This window comes from Xenopus laevis, chromosome 7S (genome assembly GCF_017654675.1).
Source record: "Xenopus laevis strain J_2021 chromosome 7S, Xenopus_laevis_v10.1, whole genome shotgun sequence".
Classification (NCBI taxonomy): domain Eukaryota; kingdom Metazoa; phylum Chordata; class Amphibia; order Anura; family Pipidae; genus Xenopus; species Xenopus laevis.
Window position 1 is genome coordinate 3957339 of NC_054384.1, and position 12989 is coordinate 3970327.

The window sequence follows — 12989 nt, forward strand, 5'->3', positions numbered from 1 at the left end:
CTAAGCTATCTGTATAACAGAACATTCTGTCCCAGTGGCTGCCACAGATCCTATCTGATTCCCATTGTAAGCAGCAGTCCTGTCCTGCTTTATGGCAGCTGAGATTCTAGCTATCTGTTATAACAGAACATTCTGTCCAGTGGCTGCACAGATCCTATCTGGATCCCCATTGTAAGCAGCAGTCCTGTCCTGCTTTATGGCAGCTGAGATTCTAGCTATCTGTATAACAGAACATTCTGTCCCCAGTGGCTGCACAGATCCTATCTGATCCCCATTGTAAGCAGCAGTCCTGTCCTGCTTTATGGCAGCTGAGATTCTAGCTATCTGTATAACAGAACATTCTGTCCCAGTGGCTGCACAGATCCTATCTGATCCCCATTGTAAGCAGCAGTCCTGTCCTGCTTTATGGCAGCTGAGATTCTAGCTATCTGGTATAACAGAACATTCTGTCCCAGTGGCTGCACAGATCCTATCTGATCCCCATTGTAAGCAGCAGTCCTGTCCTGCTTTATGGCAGCTGAGATTCTAGCTATCTGTATAACAGAACATTCTGTCCCAGTGGCTGCACAGATCCTATCTGATCCCCATTGTAAGCAGCAGTCCTGTCCTGCTTTATGGCAGCTGAGATTCTAGTTATCTGTATAACAGAACATTCTGTCCCAGTGGCTGCACAGATCCTGTCCTGCTTTATGGCTGAGATTCCAGCCTGTGAGGCTGTAGGCACATTCTGTAAGTGTACCTCAACAAACTTAAAAGGTCCATATATTTTGCACCAGTGATCATCTTTTCCTGCTGTTTGTAATGTACAGTACATACTTTCCTAAACCCATACTGCCTACACAGTAGCCAAGGGGCCCAGGGAAGTCTCTCCAGCGTGGAGACCCTTTGCAGACCCTACCATACAAAGACACATGCTGCTAATTTCAACCACTGGAATGTGCTTAGAAATTAAAGGGATACTGTCATCGGAAAACATGTTTTTTTCAAAACGCACCAATTAATAGTGCTGCTCCAGTAGACTTCTGCACTGAAATCCATTTCTCAAACGAGCAAACTGATTTTTTTTATTTCAATTTTGAAATCTGACATGGGGCTAGACATTTTGTCAATTTCCCAGCTGCCCCTGGTCATGTGACATGTGCCTGCACTTTAGGAGAGAAATGCTTTCTGGCAGGCTGCTGTTTTTCCTTCTCAATGTAACTGAATGTGTCTCAGTGGGACATGGGTTTTTACTATTGAGTGTTATTCTTAGATCTACCAGGCAGCTGTTATCTTGTGTTAGGGAGCTGCTATCTGGTTACCTTCCCATTGTTCTTTTGTTTGGCTGCTGGGGGGGAAAGGGAGGGGGTGATATCACTCCAACTTGCAGTACAGCAGTAAAGAGTGATTGAAGTTTATCAGAGCACAAGTCACATGACTTGCGGCAGCTGGGAAATTGATAATATGTCTAGCCCCATGTCAGATTTCAAAATGGAATATAAAAAATCTATTTGCTCTTTTGAGAAATGGATTTCAGTGCAGAATTCTGCTGGAGCAGCACTATTAACTGATGCATTTTGAAAAAAATTTTTTTTCCCCTGACAGTATCCCTTTAAATTATCTGTTTCAGTTCTACTTTACAACTTATCTTTTTACTGTTTCAGTTGGACCAAAGATTTCAACACAACAAACAAATGTTTTTGGGACTCATGAGACACATGTCTCTAAAGGATCAACAAATTCCATGCATTAAAGGCACTGGCTTAGTCTATGGTTTTCCTAAGGAGGAAGGAACATCGTATTTAGAGTTCCAAGTAAGTATTTAGTAAATATTCATATATTTATTCTGTGGGTCTGCCAGTCCTGGTGCTGTTTGTACAAGGATAGAGAGGTGGCTGAAGGATCATGTATAGAGAGGAGAACTGTGCCACTAGGTTCTGGATACTTTTATTTCATTGGATTATGACTTGGGAGGAGGACATTAAAAGCAATAAATGTGTGCGTGCAGATGGCACTTTACTATGAACAACAATTGAATCCACCAGAATAAATCAGCTTTGAGAGGCATTTGAGTTAACTTCTTATCTGCACATCTAAGTGGCAAATGAGGATGATGCTGCACATCTGGAAATGAAAAATATGCAGGATACATATACCCTTAACGGCATTAAAAGTGAAGAATGCATGAAAGGAGAACCAGTTACCGCAGCAACAGTTGCCAGCAAATTATTGCAAATTAGTAATATTTAGCCATTTAACAGGTGGATCAGACCTTGATTGGCTCAGATCTTTCATCGTAATCATTTATTTAAAAAGCACCAAAAATGGCATTAGAGGGCCCTGCTCACAAGAGCTTACATTATAAAGAATACATTGATTCCTGATAATTCGAGGTGCATTGAATATGGAACCCTAAACAGTTGGGTCTTTAGAGAGAGTTTAAAGGTTTGGAATGAAGGGGAAAAACTGTTTGAGGCAGAGTGTTCCAGAGGCAGAAGAAGAGTTGGAAGGGCTGAAGCAGAGGGACAATGTTGTGTAGATAAAAGTGACAGGTTTGGACATGAATTGTAAATGACAGATGGGAGTCTAAGTGAATTCCAAGGCAGGGTCAGACCCGATTTGTGGGAAGGACACAAAGGCTCAGACTAGAGCAGCATCACTTTAGGGGAGGCATACTCTCAGAGCACTGGAGAAGATCAGGAGATTCCATAGCTCTTTAGATCTTCTTCTTACAAAATCACCATCTCTTTGGACCTGACAAAAGAAAACTTGTGTATGCGTGAGCAAACTTGTGGGGGAGGGGGACCAGTGGTGGAGAGGGACTTACCATTTCTGGCCTAGGAGAGCACAATTTAAAAAGCCAGGCCTGGGCAGCAACCCACGTTGTTGATTGAGGGAGATGGTAGAAAGGAGAGCTGTAACTTGGGAAAGAACAGAAAGAGAGTTCATAAAAATAAATTTGGGTATCATCTTCATGAAGGTGTTACTGAACTCCAAAAGACTGAATACATTTTCCTAGAGAAGTAGAGTGAGTATAGAGTGAGAGGACAGAGCCTTGAGAAGCTCCAACAAAAGGAGGCAATGAGGTGGAAATGTAGGTGAAGTTAGAGAAACACGTTCAGAAAGATGAGATGTGTGTTGTGGAAGATGGCAGATCACTGGTTTCTCTGGGAAGTACAAACTTTGTTGTGTTTGGTGGAAGCCGATTGCAGAGGATAAAGGCAAGGTTTTTAGGATTAGAGTAATTATTACTTGTTTGTTAGAAGAAAGAAAAGTGCCGGCAGAAAGTGATAGGTTACGTAGTGTGGAAACCTGACAAAAAGCCTACCAAAAATGTTCATTCATCGCTATTAAATTGAGGGGCAGAACCCAGTATATAAGGAATTGGATGAAAGAGGTGAGAAAGTCAAGAGAGCAGATCGAGATTCTTCTACTTTCCTCCACTGTTGCAGGGGAAGAAGAGAAATAAATGTGACTGTACTGCAACTTTACTGTTTATGCAGTCTATCTTGTCTTTAAAGAAATGAACAAAGTCGTGAGTAGTTACAGAGGTGGCTGGAGGAGGTGGTGAGAGAGGCACAGTAGGGAGTGAGATGTTTCATACAAGCATGGTGATCAAGAGGATAGAGAGGAGATTTAAGAAGAGTAGTATAGTAGTGTCGATATTGAGAAACTTGATTGTAGCAAGAATGCATGCCCTTGAAATGGAGGCAATCAGGATTCGTTTTTTCTCCACTAGCGAGCAGCTGATCTAGAACTTCTTTGAGCCTGAGCTAGTGTGCCAAGGTTGGGTTTTAAAGGACAACCAAACCCTGAAAATGAATATGGCTAGAAATATATTTCATATATTGAGTTTATTGAACAAGCCTACAGGTTCAGCATCTCTAAAGTAGTAATGATCCAGGCCTTCAAAATTGTTTTTTTTAGGAGTGTCTGCAAACTCTCTTTCTTCTTGTCACAATAGAATGGATGCCCTTTCATAAATATGCCTCTGAAAAAAAGGGAAAAGAGAATAGAAAGCCGGGGGAATTTCTCAATGATGAACTGTGTTCCACTCTGTTGTTACTCTTTGATGCCCTGCTCTCATGTACTTACTGTGCACTTTATAAACTACATTTATATTCTGTTCTAATTTCTTCTAGGCTGCTGGTTTAATTTTTGCTACAAACACATCCCTGCCCCGGATATGTAGAGAAACAAAAGGATTCAGAAATGCGCGTGAAAAAGGAAGATTTGAGAAATTTCTTTACAACATTGACGGTAACATGCTACTTTATGTATTGTCAATGTTTCTATGGATGTCATTAGTGGTTCAGGAGCCTGGGGCCATACGGCTTGTGTAGAACTTCTCCTCCAAGATTCTCCCAACAACTTTTGGCTGTTATTGTATTCTAATGCCATTTGAAAAGGTAGACTGGGCAACCAGGCTCAGTAGTGGCTATGCAGGTTGTTATTCATCCAGGTCATGGTATATCTAGTAGAAGTAAATCTAGAGCAATTGGACTAGCTGAATAATCATTGAAGACCTTTCACAACTCATCTGAGCAGCTTCTTCATTTCAAGTTGACAATCAACTACAGTATCTGATAAACTCTTTTCACCCTGGTTGCCTGTGCACTCCCTAGGATGGATATTTCTAGCCAGTGTTTAACATGTTGGGTCTCCAACTGCCTCCAAGTGGCATCAGTGATGATGTTGGCAGGGAGCATTTGCTTTACTCCACAACATGTTGGGTCTCCAACTGCCTCCAAGTGGCATCAGTGATGATGTTGGCAGGGAGCATTTGCTTTACTCCACAACATGTTGGGTCTCCAACTGCCTCCAAGTGGCATCAGTGATGATGTTGGCAGGGAGCATTTGCTTTACTCCACAACAGTTGATGATTTGGTTTCAAGCCAGTTTCCTTCTCGGCACTCAGCGTGGACTGCGCACTTTAGTTCATGAGCCTTTGCCACTGGTTAATAGTTGTTAACATTAAATCAGGATTGCAGCGTTATGACTGATCTGTATTTATTATTTTCCATTTGCAGAGCAATTTCCAAAAGTGACAAGTCTGAGATATGCTTTCCCTGATATCTGGTATTTTGATATGGTAACGGTTGGGTAAGTGTCTCTTAATACTGGTTGCTACTATACACAGTAACATAATTTGGATTTAGGATATATATACATATGTGCACATATATACAGTACATATACCTATCTATACACTCATATATATGTGTATATTGTAAGGAGTTGGGTAGCTGGGATCAGTTTTCCTGGGGTAACACAGCCCACGACACAAGTACAACTCATGAGAGTGTAGTCTTTTTTTGGCAATTTATTGTCTCTTGCAGCAAAATAAACAAAACAAACAATTAAAAATAAAATCATTGCCACATAATGGGCTTCTAACTAATACAAGTCAGGTTTCCTAACTAACCAGGAGAAGGCCTACCACCTGTCTCCCCAAAACAGAGAACATACAGGAATATGCAAAAACCCAAACCTTTTTGGTGATTTCAATCCCTCTCACACAAGCAGCTTTCCTGTGTCTTTTCCCCAGCCAGGAACTCTGCACTCTGGCTTGAGCTGCCTTTTTAATTAACCACCTGAGATACCTAAGGACAACTCACAACACTCGGGCTGGACTAGCAGTCCCGGAACCACTCTGTTAGGAACCTGGGACATAAATAAGCTCCGTCCTGGACTTTCCCAGGTATCCTAGTAGTGACCTCACCATATATATATATATACAGTATATATATATATATATATATATATATATATATATATATATATATATATATATATACCAATATGCCCTCTAATGTATTTGTAAAGAGTAATCCTGCCCCCTCTTCAGTGATTTTGCTCTCTCCAACTCATTAATATCCTTCTTAAGGACTGGAGCCCAAAACTGCACTGCATACCCAAGGTGAGGCCTTACCAGGGACCTATAAAGAGGCAAAATGAAGTTTTAATCCTACGAGTTAAAGCCCTTATTTATGCAAGACAGCACTTTATTTGCTTTAGTAACCACTGAAGGACTCTGTCTAGCGTTATACAGCTTGTTATCCACAAAAATCTTCAAACCCTTCTCAAGGATTCCCCCAACTCACTGTCATTTAGTTTATAAATCTAATTTATGTTATTTATAACGATTTGCACTTATCTACCGTTTTGCACAATTTATTATCAGCAGCAGCAATAGAGAGACTTCTTACAATGCCCACCTTCAGGTCATTAATAAACAACACTGGTCCAATTTGAAAATGTTCTATTTACTGCCATTCTGTGTAATCTATCCTTCAGCCAGTTCCCTATACAAATACAAATATTATGTTCAGGCCAACACCTATTCTTTGGAGCTGTATCAAATGCTTCAGCAAAGTCTAAGTAGATCACATCCACTGCCATCCCAGCTTTTAGGTCCCTGCTCGCCTCCTCTAAAAGAAAATATAATCAGTCTGGCACAATCTGTTATGCATATAACCATCCTGTTACAAACTCATACTGTTGTCCCAACTCATAATAGCTGTCCTGGCCTTAAAAGAATGTTTTTCTTATAAATTTCAACATCATTCACCTTTATGTATATCTGCTCTGATTGTGTGTTCTCATCCTTCTTGCCAGTGAGAGCGGCTCAGCATCTGTAACACTGCGAGTCCCAAACGCGGGAGCCCAGTGGCAAGCGTCCATGTTCTGTCTTTCAGAAGAGAGTGGATTTGGGGCGACCATTTATCCATCCAACTTCACCTCCACCTTGTACTGAGCTGCACATAATGATTGCAGAATGACTTTATTGAAAAGCCAGGCTTCTGATTTTTTTGCTGAATTGTAGTATTAGCAATTAATATTGGAGGAGGGGGGTGATGTAACTTTGGTTGATTTTCATGTTTTGGTAACATGTAGTAAGGAATGCTAGAGGCTAGTATAACCTTAAACAAATCTGCAAGCTGTAATACACTTAAAACACAAATACGCAACCAATCATTTACCCATGTTCTCCTGTAATTCTGTCATTATATCTCTGAGAATTGTTTCCCAGTTTCTAAGTTTTGCTTGCGGTGTTATTCTTTGAATATCTTTTGATGTCACTACTTGTTTTTGGTGTGAAATTGATCACTTCAAACCTGCTTCACCCACCATTGCATATTTCCTGGGGTCCCTGGGCTCAGCTATTGTTGTAGGCAAGTATCCAAATAAATCTAAGTATTACCTTATCTATTGCTGTATTGTGTAGTCACTTGTACACATAGCGGGGACAATGCAACAATGCATCAAGTTGACTGACTGTGACATTCTGCTGTGTAGAGACAGATATACACAATTTGCACCCCTAGGCCACATGACAAGTGGCCATTTTATTAACTGTATCGCTGGGCACAGGGGCCAGAAATCAACAAAAGATGGGCCTGTGAGAAAGGAATGAAGGTTTGGGTGGGAATTTTAAAGGTGGGAATATCAACAGTTGGAGAGAGAAGAGAATTGTAAAACTGTTCTAATGTTTCTCAGCTCAGTCAGAGATCAGAAGTCCTTTTCCCATGTCTTTCCTGAACAGACCATCATCAGAACAGCTTTAAGTTTTCCTTCTAAAAGTATCTCTCTGACCGCACAGTTACAGGAGCCAACCAGCAAGTGCGGCTGTTGTTACAAAATTCATGATATTAACAGCAACTGTATTAAACTAAAAGAAATAAATAATCAATGCACATTGCAAAAGTGCATAGAAAAGCCCCATAAGCAACTTTACATTCATATTATTTGAAAATATCCTGTTTTATCTTAAAGGTCAGTGCTGAGGGCCCCAGGGCAAATGCCATTTCTACTTTACCCTAAAAATATCCTTGTTTGTACATCTAGATGACAGTGATAATGCAGCCCCCCTCCCCATACTACACAGTTATTATGCAGGAAGGGGAACGGGACACTTATGGGGTGCCATAAACAGACACGGTCCTTATTCTGAAATGTCCAAGCCAAGGTTATCCAAGATCCTGTGACTGGTCAACCTCAGTACAGAATCCTTTGTACTTGCAAAGTTTATATGTCTGATTCCTCATAGCTACATGTGAGAGGTTATTTAGCACTGTCACAAAAATAATAACTGACAAAGTTCCTTGGGGAAGAATCCTATAACCCAATAGCCTGGACCAAATGTCTACAAGGGCGCAACCACTTTAAGAAATACACTATGTCTGATTCTTGCTTCCAAAATTAATCTGTTCTCTCAGACAAAATGTCACTAGAGGCAGCCTTCCCCCTCGCCTGCTAAAAAGTGCTAAATCAGCCACTTATATCAGTTTGTCCAATCATAGACAGCCTTCCTCTTCATCTAGGTATGATCCATCGGCTCCTAGTAGTCAATGCATAGCTGAGCCTAGCAGTGAAGCAGTGGCTGCTGCAATTGGAGAGTCCACATCTAGCAGATAGCCATTCTCTGCTGCTGTTAGGGGCACTTCAACTGTATCCAGAAGGACCCATCCATTGGTGATGTAAGTGAACCTTTAGCTGGCTCTAGCAGTGAACAATCCACTGCTGTTGTTAGGGAACCTTCAGCTGGGTCTATCAAGGAACCATCTGCTGCTGTTAGTTGGGAACCTTCAGCTGGCTCTAGCAGTGAACAATCCACTGCTGTTAGGGAACCTTCAGCTGGGTCTACCAAGGAACCATCTGCTGCTGTTATTAGGGAACCTTCAGCTGGTTCTAGCAGTGAACAATCCACTGCTGTTGTTAGGGAACCTTCAGCTGGGTCTATCAAGGAACCATCTGCTGCTGTTAGTTGGGAACCTTCAGCTGGCTCTAGCAGTGAACAATCCACTGCTGTTAGGGAACCTTCAGCTGGGTCTACCAAGGAACCATCTGCTGCTGTTATTAGGGAACCTTCAGCTGGTTCTAGCAGTGAACAATCCACTGCTGTTGTTAGGGAACCTTCAGTTGGGTCTACCAAGGAACCATCTGCTGCTGTTAGTTGGGAACCTTCAGCTGGCTCTAGCAGTGAACAATCCACTGCTGTTAGGGAACCTTCAGCTGGGTCTACCAAGGAACCATCTGCTGCTGTTATTAGGGAACCTTCAGCTGGTTCTAGCAGTGAACAATCCACTGCTGTTGTTAGGGAACCTTCAGCTGGGTCTATCAAGGAACCATCTGCTGCTGTTAGTTGGGAACCTTCAGCTGGCTCTAGCAGTGAACAATCCACTGCTGTTAGGGAACCTTCAGCTGGGTCTACCAAGGAACCATCTGCTGCTGTTATTAGGGAACCTTCAGCTGGTTCTAGCAGTGAACAATCCACTGCTGTTGTTAGGGAACCTTCAGCTGGGTCTACCAAGGAACCATCTGCTGCTGTTAGTTGGGAACCTTCAGCTGGGTCTACGAAGGAACCATCTGCTGCTGTTAGTTGGGAACCTTCAGCTGGCTCTAGCAGTGAACAATCCACTGCTGTTGTTAGGGAACCTTCAGCTGGGTCTACCAAGGAATCATCTGCTGCTGTTATTAGGGAACCTTCAGCTGGTTCTAGCAGTGAACAATCCACTGCTGTTGTTAGGGAACCTTTAGCTGGGTCTACCAAGGAACCATCTGCTGCTGTTATTAGGGCACTTTCAGCTGGGTCTACCGAGGAACCATCAATGTGCCATTAAATTCTGAGAGTCAGCAATGCCTCTGCCACACTGTCTGCCTGTCATTAAATGATGGGGGTCACTTTGTCTGCCTTAAAATTGCAGTGCACATTGAGTGTCAAATGCTGCCATTCCAACCAAGGAAAAGGGGTGTGTTTTTGTATAATGGGCGTGCCTTTGGGGGGCTTGGCCATGGAGCGGGCATGGCCAAAAAATTTCACCGCGAGTAGCACAGCAAACACTTTTTATCCCTCTTTCTTATTCTCAAATGTTGGGAGGTACCAGACTCTTCATTTTTTTCTGACAGCAGGTTACTTTAGGAATCATTAAACTTCAAGGTTATTGATAAACATATATTAGTGTCACTGCACAGTATTCATAAGTCCTGCCTGATCAACCACACAGGGAGCATATAACACAACAGCCCCACAAGCATGAGCGTGTCACATACTGGTTCCATAATTGATCAATGCATGTGGGATTATACTTATATAGTAACTGTAGGTGCAGCTATGCCTGCAAAGTAATTGCATAAAAATTCCATTTGCACCACTTTAATGTGATTATTGTAGCTCTGAGTGAAACGGAGGTGGAAGCCTGGTGCTATGGGTGCTGAAATCGGTGCATGGAGTCGCTGGCACAGCATTTGCACTAGGCACATTTATGCAGGAATTCTGGGGGGAAAACACTGCATTATGGGTAACATGGTGGTGTAATGCTTCTATTTACCCACCGTTAGTCAATGTGGGTCCTTTAAGACGAAAAACACACGGTTCTGCTACAATCATTGTTGAAAGAATAAAAGTACGGGTATGGGACCTGTTATCCAGAATGCTCAGGACCTGGGGTTTTCCAGATAATGGATCTTTCTGTAATTTGAATCTTCATACCTTAAATTTACTATAAAATCATGTAAACATTAAATAAACCCAATAGGCTGGTTTTGCCTCCAATAAGGATTACCGTAATTATATCTTAGTTGGGATCAAGTACAAGCTACTGTTTTATTATTACACAGAAAAAGGAAATATTTTTTTTAAATTTGGATTATTTGGATAAAATGGAGTCTATGGGAGACGGCCTTTCTGTAATTCAGAGCTTTCTGAATAATGTGTTTCCAGATAATGGATTCCCTACCTGTTTTCAGAATATGTTGATCTGTTATCATGAAGTACCTTTGAATGTTCAATGATAAACGCCTTGTACTATGTATCTATGCTTTTTTTATGCCTCCATCCCTATTTATTTCCATTTTGGACCTCTATTGCCCCCTCCCTTTTTCTTGAAAGAAACATTGGTTATATAAAAAAGGCCATTTGTTGATTCTGCTTGCCAAGAGCAAAGAATAACATTGACATGCAGCAAACTGGATATTCCCCAGCAAAAGATTTGGTTAAATAAGTATTAATAAAGGTTAAGCTCAGAGTGGATCAGGCTTAAAGGATAAGTAAACCATTAAAATAAGTAAAATAAGTGAATGTAAAATTGATGAGGGGGGCTACGCTAAGCACTTTTGCAATGTATATTCATTCCAAGATATTAAAGGATACATTTACTGTTAATATGAATGAATTTTGTTACAACAGCGCCACCTGCTGGTCAGTTTCCCACCAGTCTGACCACCAAGTCAAGGAAGTTGTCAGGAGAAAGAAAGAGGCTGATGTTCTTCTGCTTAGGAATAAAATTAGAAACCTTTCTCAAATCTTTCCTAAGCAGAAGAAAGTCAGAGAAGCCTCTTTCTTTCTCCTGACAACTTCCTTGACTACTAGGGATGTAGCGAACTGCCGTTTTGGTGTTTGCGAACGCCGTTCGCGAACACCGGCAAAAATGCGAACAGTTCGCGAACAGTTTGCAAACTTCGAACACCCGCAAAATCGTTCGATTCGAACGATCGAAGGATTTTAATCGTTCGATCGAAGGATTTTCGTTCGAATCGAACGATCGAAGCCATTCGATCGAATGCTTTTCATTCGATCGAATGCTTACAATCGTTCGAACGAATGGAAATCGTTCGATTTTAGCGGTCGAAGGAATCGAATGGTCGAATGGTCGAACGATTTTTATTCGAATCGAACGCGAACTCAAATTGGCGAACGTCGCGCGACGTTCGCGAACATTCGGCGGACGCCAACAGTCGAAGTTCGCGCGAACTAGTTCGCCGGCATCCCTATTGACTACTTGCTGGTCAGACTGGTGGGAAACTGACCAGCAGGTGGCACTGTTGTAACTAAATTCATTCATATTAACAGTACATATATCCCTTAATATCTTGGAATGAAAAAAAATTGAATGTAAATGACAAAATGTAAATGACACAATGAAGAGGGCTTGCTTTGGGAACTGCACCCCTGCATGCAAGGACTGAAATATGTGAATGTCATGAAAATATACACCTATGTGCTTTGCACAACAAGCCTACATTATTCTAGGTACCTGTTATAACCGGTGCAACGTTTAGGACCACTGCCGTCAGCTTCAGAAAGAACTGGAGCTTTGTGGTTGTGCTTCTCATATTATCTTAAGTCTTAAGCTTTTTAACAGAAGGTAAAGTATCTCATATTGCCTTATCCAAATAAAGGTCAATAGGCTTCTTACTTCATTTTACCAGAACGTTGACATTCACAGTGTTTTTTTGTTCTAGTCCTTATCTGAAATCCAAATCCGAAGCAAACATAATGAGGTCTCCTCCCACTCTAAAGTTGTATAAAGCCCTATCTACAGGTAGTTGTGTCAGGAGATGTGACATGTAGAAGTTTTCCTGAGATGGTAACAATGTATCTGAGAAGGTTTCTGTGCTGGGTTTCCATTTTGGGTCTCATTGGTGGAGTGACCGCTAAGCTGTAAGTAAATAAATGAATAAATAGTTTAACAAGAATATTTCTTCCCTCAACAGCATTTTTTTAGGCTTCACTAAATACAAGGGAAAGATAATCTCTTAGCCACAATCTCTTGGTACTCTATTTTGCACAGGAACAGTCCTTGGCAATTTATGGTGAGATGATTGCAAACAGAGGACTTTTATGGCTTTACAACATGTTTATTGTTATTCATAAACAAGTCAACAATGGAGCAGTACACAAACAAAATTCCAAAATATTGAATGTAGAAGCACAAAGATACAATAACCAATGATGATCTTCATAAACAAACCTAGATCAATAAAGATCTAACAAAAGATCATAATAATAAATCTGAACAAAATAAGAAATTACGTTAGAGCAAAGAAAGAATAAATACATGAAAGAAATAAAAAAACATTAGAGCACTTACAACATTAAATGGGAAATAATTCGATAATTTCCAGGAAATACTTTGACTTGCAAATCCCTTATTTAGATGACCTTAACAGAGGACTTTTGAGGCAATGACAAGCCTTTTTGGCATGTGTAAGTTGGCTGGACAGTCCTG